The sequence below is a fragment of the Cervus canadensis genome, chromosome 28 (assembly GCF_019320065.1).
Source record: "Cervus canadensis isolate Bull #8, Minnesota chromosome 28, ASM1932006v1, whole genome shotgun sequence".
NCBI classification, from domain to species: domain Eukaryota; kingdom Metazoa; phylum Chordata; class Mammalia; order Artiodactyla; family Cervidae; genus Cervus; species Cervus canadensis.
Genome location: NC_057413.1, coordinates 27,168,842 through 27,178,051, shown reverse-complemented (window position 1 = coordinate 27,178,051; position 9,210 = coordinate 27,168,842).

Here is a 9,210-nt window from a genome sequence, read left to right as displayed (position 1 = left end):
AAGCTTGAGATCCAACCATACCTGACATTCTTGGAGGAATCCCAAGTGAGGATGAGAACAAAGACTGAGAGGCTATGAAAGTGGAGGAAGCAGGTTTTCCTGCAAAACAGCATGCCCAGAAAGACTAATAGCCATCTACCCTACCATGTTGCCTTATTGCCCTTTAACCCAGCAAATTCAAAGAGCTGGGTGAAGCCAAAGGATTTCAAAGAATCCTTATATGAAATGTGATTGTCATGCACTGTTTACTTTTATATGTTTAACCTTGAAAGGCTACAAGTAGAATGAAGGTCATTTGGGAGGCTGAAAATGTAGGTCGAGTTCAAGTTCGTGGAAGGAGCACCCTGCCAACACTGACTTCCTTCCCCTGAGGTTACTGTAAGAAGTTGCCTGTTTCAGTCAGACGCTGAGAAGCCAACTTCAGGTCCCAGAATGCTCTTCATGCGTCTCCCACACACAGATCAGCAGTCAAACTGAAACAGCATCCCTCTGCATCCTTTCAGACCCCTACATGAGTGAGTCAGAGCCATTTCCCAGCCTCCACTTTCTGCTCTCACCAAAGGCATGGTTCAATAGAACTGGCCCCTGGATAAAGCCAACTGTCCAGAATACACTAAAAAGAGGTCTCAACACTTGAACCTCCATTACTGCTCTGCGACATGAACATTCGCCAGGAGATTAGAAACGGGTAGACCATGTGCCGTGTTAGTTGCCCAGTTGTGTACGACACTTTGCGACCCCATAGACTGTAGCTCACCAGGCCCCTCTGTCCATGGAATTCTCCAGGCAAGTATACTGGAGTGAGTGGATTGCCAGTCCTTTTTCCAGGGGATCTTCCCTACCCAGGGATCGAATCCAGGTCTCCTGCATTGTGGGCAGGTTCTTAACTGTCTGAGCCACCAGGGAAGCCTGGGTGGACTATAATCAATAATTTCTTGAGTGAGTGTTCTCCCAGCCTGGAAATACAAGTCTTAATGAGGCTAATCAAACATCCAAGTTGATGAAAACTTAGCCATGCAAGAAAGAAAATGAAGATTCAGTTAGTTTCCTATCACTGCTGTAACAATTTACTGCACGCTCGGTGGCAGAAAACAGCACACATTTATTCTCTTACAAGTGCACTGGGTCAAAGTCAAGGTATCAGCAGGGGATCTGTGTCTGGAGGGGCTGTGCTCCCTCCAGAGGGTCTAGGGGAGAACAGTTTCTTTGCCATTTGCAGCTTCCAGAGCTGCATCCCTCGATTGTGGTCCCTTCCTTCATCTTCAAAGCACATCACTCCAACCTCTTTTATCAGTCACATCATCACATCACATCATATTTTGTTCTCAAATCTCCCTCTGCCTCCCTCTTATAAGGACATCTGAGATTACATTTAGAGTCCACCACAACAATCCAAGCGATTCTCCCCATCTCAACCACCTTCATGTGATCAAATCTACGAAGTCTCTTTTGCCATTTAAGGTAACATTCACACATTCCAGGGATTAGAGCATGAATATCTTTGGGGCTGTAATTCAACCTACCATAACATGCAAGAAAGAGTTTCGAAGAAGAAAACAATCAGACACACCCTACAGCACTGTTAACACAACTGAACATAAGATTCTCTTGATTATTTAGGAAACAATATCTAAGTTTTTCCTCATTAAGAATATCAATGATCACCATACTCTAGGAGCACAGAAATGCTTGTGAATATAGAGTTCTGGAGAATAAATGAAGCCAGAAATTCAGCTCTTTGACTTCAGAATAAACTATAAGGTATGGAATCATTTTTGTTCAGTAAGAGTGCCCTAAAATCTTTGAAATCTTAGAGCAAATAGTAGAGAATTTGAGAATTTATTTTCAAGAGGCAAGCAAATTTTTTGTTTTGCACTAGATGTATCTTGAAACTGCCTTTTTTTTTTCTGAGAAATGCAAACAGTTGGGTCATTTAATTATGCAAATATAAAAGAGAGCAACTTAGGAATTAGAGCTCCTGGGGATTAAATTGCTTTCTGTAAAAGGTGATTTTAAAGGTCATTTATACCGTAGTCAGAGTTCCATTTCTGCAGACTATGTCCTTTGCAAAAAATTCTTATCAGTATTCTGTGTTACTTACCCTGTTGTTTTTTAATATACAGATCTGTGTTAGTGAGATTTTAATTAGCACTTGTTGAGATGGCCAAAAATGCTGCAAAGATATAAAGGCACAATTTTAAACTCCTGCTGGGAGACAGAACCAAATATAGAATTGAATTAGGCATAGCTCAGGTTGCCTGGACTCACAAATTTAAGGCTGAATGAACATTTAGAAAGGGCAACAAAGCTGGGCTATTGCAATCTGAAATAATTGTTCTTGGGGCCTGACTTGATTACTATGACCATGTAGTAAATTATCCCTCAAATTTCCTGGTATAAAGTAACCATTTTAAGTTCAGAGCTAATATTATATTCAATGGTGAGGGGTTGAGAGCTTTTCCTCTAAGATCAGGAACAAGACAAGTGTTCTCACTCTCTTCACTCCCATTCAACATACTACTAGAAGACCTAGTCTGAGTGATCAGGTAAGAAAAAGAAATACGGGGCATTCAAATTGGAAAGGAAGAAATAAAATTATCTTTGTTTTCAGATGACATGACTTTTTTTAGAGAAAGTCCTAAAGACCCATGAAATAACCATGCAATCTAATCAACAACTTCAGTAAGACTGCAGGATACAAAATTAACATGAGGAAATTAGTAGCATCTTTATACATGAACAATGAATTATCTGAAAAAGAAATAAAGAAGCAATCTCATTTACAACAGCATCAAAACCAATAAAAGACTTAGAAATAAATTTAGCCAAAGAGGTATAAGATCTGTCACTGAAAGCTATGAGACAATGATGAAAGTAACTAGAGAAAACACAAATAAATAAAATAATATCCTATGTTCATAGATTGGAAGAATTAATATTGTTAAAATTTCCATACTGCCCAAAGCCATCTATAGTTTTAATGTACTACACATCAAGATTTCAATGGAATTTTTATAGAAATAGAAAGCACAGTCCTAATATTCATTTGGAACCATAAAAGACTCAAATAGCCAAAGAAATATTGAGGAAGAAGAGCAAAACTGAAGGCATCACTCTTGCTGATGTTAAGCTGTATTATGAAGCCATTGTAATCAAGATGGTATAGTATAGACACAATAGGCATACAGACCAATGGAATAGAATCAAAAGCCCTAAATAAACCCCATGCACTTATGATAAAGTAATTGATAAAAGAGCTAAGAATATACTAAATGGAGAAAAGACAGTCTCTTCAATAAATGTTGCTGGGAAAATTGGATATTCACATTCAAAAGAATGAAACTGGACTCCTGTTTTACAGAAGTTACTCATAAAAATTATCTTAAAATAGATTAAAGCTTAAATGCATTATATTTTTTAAAAAGATTTAAATTTAAGACCTGAAATCATTAAACTCCTAAAAGAAAACATAGGTAAAAAACTCCTTGACATTGATTTTGGCAATGAACTTTTAGGTATGACACCTAAAACACAAGCAACAAAAGCAAAAATAAATAATAAGTGGGACTACATCAAACCAAAAAACTTCTGCACAATAAAAGAAACAATCAACAGAATTAAAAAACAACTTATGGAATGGGAGAAAATATTTTCAAATCACTTGTGTGAAAAGGGGTTAATATCCAAAATATATAAGAAACTCATACAACTCAATAACAAAAAAAATCCAATTTAAAAATGGGTAAAGAACCTTATTGTGTGTTCCTGAATGCCAGTTGCACCATCTGGGGGTGGGGGTTTCCCTCACATCTGTATTTAGTAATTCTCAGACACAAGCTGGGTGTCATGTAATTCAACTCAATCCTGACACCACCTACTCCAAGATAGTGATAGATTCCACAAGGCAAGGGTTCAGTCCTACAGGACTCCACCAAACCCTCACCACAGGTGACCATCACAAGCCCAGGTTGTTACTTGTGCTTCTGGCCAACTTGCTACAGATTGGAAGTTCCCATGACCCCCTTGTAGAGTTTGATTGATTTGACAGAGTAGCTCACAGAACTCAGAGAAACATTTTGCTTACTAGATCCCCAGCTTATTATTTAAAAAAAAAAAAATGTAACTGAGAAACAGCCAAATGGAAGAGATGTGTAGGTCAAGGGATATGGAAAGGTTGCAGAACTTCCATGCCCTCTCTAGACTCATCAAATTTTCTCCCCAAATTTTCACCTGTTCACCAACCCAGAAGCTCTCTGAAGCTAGTCCTTTAGGGTCTTTACAGAGGCTTCATTACATAGAATAGATTCAATTTCACAGTGTATACATATGCCAAATCATTGTGTTATATACCTTAAACTCATACAATGTTATATGCCAATTATATCTCAATTTATTGGAATTTATTTACTGGAAAAAATTAAACAACCATTTCATTTCAATCACAAAACTTTAAGAAGGGCTTAACCGGGCTCTTGGGATATCATGAGCAGGATGATTTCCTGGGTACAAAACCCATATAGTCACATAGGATCCTCAGCTTAAATAGGCGCAGTGCTTGGTTATATTCTTTGCTTAACATTCTTAATTTTTTAACCAGAAGTTGTGCACTTTAATTTGTTACTGGTCTCCACAAACCCTGTAGCTGGTCCTGCTCATGAGGTGCCTTCAAATACTGGCTGGGCTTATGGTCCTTTAAATATTGAGTTGGCTAGAGGGAGCAAGATGGCTCCCTCATGTGGCTGTCAACTGGGAGTGCCCTGGGATTGTCAACCAGAGCATCTATATATACTGGTGGCTCAGTGGTAAAGAATCTGTCCGCCAATGCAGGAAACGCAGGTTCAATCCCTGGGTCGGGAAGATCCCGTGGAGAAGGGAAAGGTTACTCACTCCAGTATTCTTGCCTGGGAAATCCCATGGTGGGCTACAGTCCATGGGGTCACAAAAAAGTCAGACACAACTTAGGACTACACAACAAAATATACACCACATCTTCTTCATCCATTCATCTGTTTATGGGCACTTAGGTTGCTTCCATATCTTGACTATTGTAAATAATGCTGCTATAACCACTGAGTTGCAGGTTCAAATTAGTGTTTTGGTTTTTTTCAGATATATCCCCAGGAGTGCAATTGTTGGGTCATATGGTAGCTCCATTTTTAGTTTTTTGAGAAACCTCCATACGGTAACTGTACCCAGTAAAAGTCATTCTCAGATGACAAGAACTTGAATTCATCTAAATTCTCAAACCCAAATCATAGTGCTTCGTGGATTTCTCAAAGCTAAGCTACACAGAAAAAGAAAAGAGTTGTTTTCTTCTACACTTAATTCTATGTCGGCATGTTTTCAAATACAGTAACCAGAAGTTTGGCATCCCATATGCAGATGTAGTCAAAAGCGAGTGGCTTTCTTAATGGATCTCACTTGAGGTTTGAGGTGACCGCAGAAGGTAATCAGGAGTTTGACAAGTGGTCTGTGGGAAATCAGGGTATTTTTTCTCACAGATATTGAAAAGCCCAGGAGTGTGGAATAAGCAGATGCCCAGGGCTCCAAGAAATTCTAGCCTGATGGATTAGTATTTTCAGAATTTTCCATGAGTGGTGTGTCCCTTCCAGGGAGGCCCATCGCTCTCAGACCCCACCCCAGCTTCACCACAGGCAGTCCATCCAGAGCTATGCCGCCTAGATCTGGTTTCTGTCAGAATCACGAGAATGTGGGTTGTGGGAAATGGTTACATGGGTTCTGGTGTGGTCCCCACCACAAACAAGGTCTGGTCCTTGCCTTCAGGCCATGCAAAGGGCTGTGGTGTGTCACCTACAGACACATGTAAGAAAACCACAGAAGTAAGCCAGTGGAGTAGAAAGTCTCTGAGTTTTGCAACAGCCACAACTTCGAACAACTCATAAACCCATCTTTGCCTGGTACATTGATTTACTTGACTTTGAAAAACAAGAATTAAAAGGTGGGAGCATTGATTCACAGCCCTTGCATAAGGGGGTTGTAAGTAAGACTAGTAACAGCTAGTTAGAGCAGGAAGCTGCTTGATGTTTATTATTTCATTTAATCTATACCACAATCCTATGAGGCAACTATTAGGATCATCCTCATTTTACAGTTGAGGAAGCTGAGACTCAGAGAAGTTAAGTAACTTGCCCAATGTAGGCTACAGTGAACATTTGGGCCCCAGGGGAATTTTATTAATGAGTTAAATCTATAGCTTCCTCCATAAAGGATCAGATTTGTGGTTACCAGAGGCAAGGCGTAAGAGAAGGGAGAATCGGACAAAGAGGGTCAAAATGTACAAACTTACAGTTATAAGATAAATAAGTACTAGGAACATAGTGTGCATGCATTCTAAGTCATTTCAATCATGCCCAATTCTGTATGACCCCATGGACTGTAGCCTGCCAGGCTCCTCTGTCCATGGGATTCTTCCAGCAAGAATACGGGAATGGGTTGCCATGTGCATTTCCTCTCCTGGGGCCAAACAAAACGGGAAACAAGTTCTGTGCCTCTTGGGATAATGACAGTAACTAGGCGCTCACCATTTCCTGGGTGCTCAAATGTCTTTTATAGTTTTTGTTTCAATTACATTACACTACTATTTAAAATAGGTATTATCTTCCACTTAACATGTGAGGAAACTGTCTCAGAAGGACTAATTTGCCTACATTTATACATCCAGAAGAGAGTAGAATCAAGATTCAAAGTTAAGGGTTGTCTAAACATCAAATGAAATTTCTACCTTTCTTAGAAAAGAAAAGAAAACCAAACCAATTTCATAACGTTTCTCCTTATGCCACCTCATAAGTATAGATGCTTTTATTCAGGTTTGGGGAGGAGGAGAGAGGAAGAGAAAGAAATGAGAATGTGTTTTTCCACTCAGCCAAGTCTTCATATGTATGAAGTGGATATCAAAAGATAAGGCTATGTGCTTTGAAGTTTCCACGTGGAAAGATTTCCTCTCTCCACACCCTATACTAATGGTTGGTTTGGACACCAGAACCACTCAACTTGACTACTTCTCCTACAGGCAGAAGAAGACACTTCCAAGTCCCAGATAGCTGGGTGCAGAGTTGAGGAGCTCAGGAGGGTCTCAGGCGGTTGCCAGGGGAAGACAGGGAGTCATCATTCCCTAGGGACCTAGGCTAGGGAAGCTGGAGACAACAGGGTGCAGTGCGCCACCTTGTGAGGGGGGAAGGATAAGCTGTAACTCAGGGCCGAGCCTCCAGGGGGCGCCATGCACAATGTACTTGGAAATGGGGGCAAGGGAGGTCCTTCAGTCCCGGTTCCCAGAGCCAGCCCAAGGCCACAGACTGCAGTGGGTCCTTATTGAAAATGCTATAGAACCAACGTGAAAAGTCACGAGCTTGAAGTCGGTGAACCTGTTTCTGTCACTAATTACCCAAGTGACTGACCTTGAGCAAGTCATCTAATTCCTCTGGGCCTCATCAGCAAATGAGAAAGGTTGACAGGTGATCTACAGGGGCCCGTCCAGCTCTAACTTTGTGAGTCTACCACAGAAGTTGCCTTCTCTCTGACCGTCTTAATGGCCTTCCAGTTTTTACCCCTTTATACACTTGCCACCAAAATCCTCCTATGAAATAACAGCTGTGCTCTTTCCACATCTGTAATAAAGCATATACCATCCACACGTGGGCCTTGTGCTACTGTCCTTCGCCTACTGCCACGTTCATTCATTCATTTACTCAATCTTTCTTTCAAGAACTATTTATGTGTATCCCCCACTGTGTGGGCTTCCCTGGTGGCTCAGATGGTAAAGAATCTGCCCGCAATGTGGGAGACCTGGGTTCAGTCTCTTGGTTTGGAAGATCCCTTGGAGGAGGGCATGGCAACCCACTCCAGTATTCTTGCTTGGAGAATCCCCATGGACAGAGGACCCTGGCATGCTACAGTCCGTGGGGTTGCAAAGAGTTGGACACAACTGACTAAGCGCAGCACAGCACCCCACTAGGTACCTCCACATTATCTCAGGCATATGCTGTTCCCCAGCACACAAAGGTTTTTTTGAGCCTCAGTGCTTTTGTTTATACTGTTCCCTTTGCTAGGATTGCCCTTCTCTCATTTTCTTCTAAGTAAGTAACTGTTAGTTGCTCAGTCATGTCTGATTCATTGCAATCCCATGGACTGTAGCCTGTCAGGCTCCTCTGTCCACGGAATTCTCCAGGCAAGAATATTGGAGTGGGTTACCATTCCCTTCTCCAGGGGATCTACCTGACCCAGGAGTCAAATCCCGGTCTTCCTTATTGTGGGCAGATTCTTCACCATCTGAGCCACCAGGGACCCCCCATTTTCCTCTAGAGCAATTCAATCATCCCAGTGCAAAAGTCATTGTCTTTCTTGAATGTCCTGATGAGCTATCATCTTCTGTGTCTTCTCTAAATTTCAGACTGATCATACTACTTGGCACATTGTTTTGAAATTACATGTGACCACATGTAATGAGATAATATCTTAATACACACAGACATGTACTTTTCCCCTCAATGTCCTTCACCTCTATATTTCTCTCGCCACTCAGTTGGAAGCTTTCTAAATGTATTACCCTCAGGGTAAGGCTATTACTGCCAAAATGAACAGAGAAAGGTCCATTGCACAGATAAGAACACCTATATGGACTTGTGGGATTCACAGCAAATTCATGAAGCTGATAGCTATGAGAGAAAATATTCTTTTAGATTCCAAGAGGCTGAGCACTTTAAGTACGAACATCAATGTTTATACCATAAGTAGAAGACTCCGCAGCAAGAAGAAGAACCCACTTACCAGTGACTCCAGCCCCACCCCCAACTACAGACAGTAAAAGTTGCCCCCATTAAAGAGTGCAAAATGGCTTCTGGGCTCCTGCCTCTGCCCATCCTCAGACCAAGTTGCAGATGGGAATGAGAACTGATGTCCTATATCCTCTCTGGAAAGCAGCAGAATGCAGATGTACCCTGAGCAGGTGGTGTGTTTCAGTGAAGGAAGAAATGTGGTGTATCTGGGCAAGAGAGGGACCAGTGAGCCTCAGAGCAGTAGGGAGACCAGAATCTCAGAAGCTTTGTGTCCTCAAGAAGCATAAGCGATGCATGAAAGATCACCAGTGACCCCAGATGCAGTGACCGCCATGGCTCTCGTGACCAAGGGGCTCTGTGGGCAGCTGCTACCAACACGATTGGCTGCCCACCCACCATGTGCATTTCTTACTTTTCT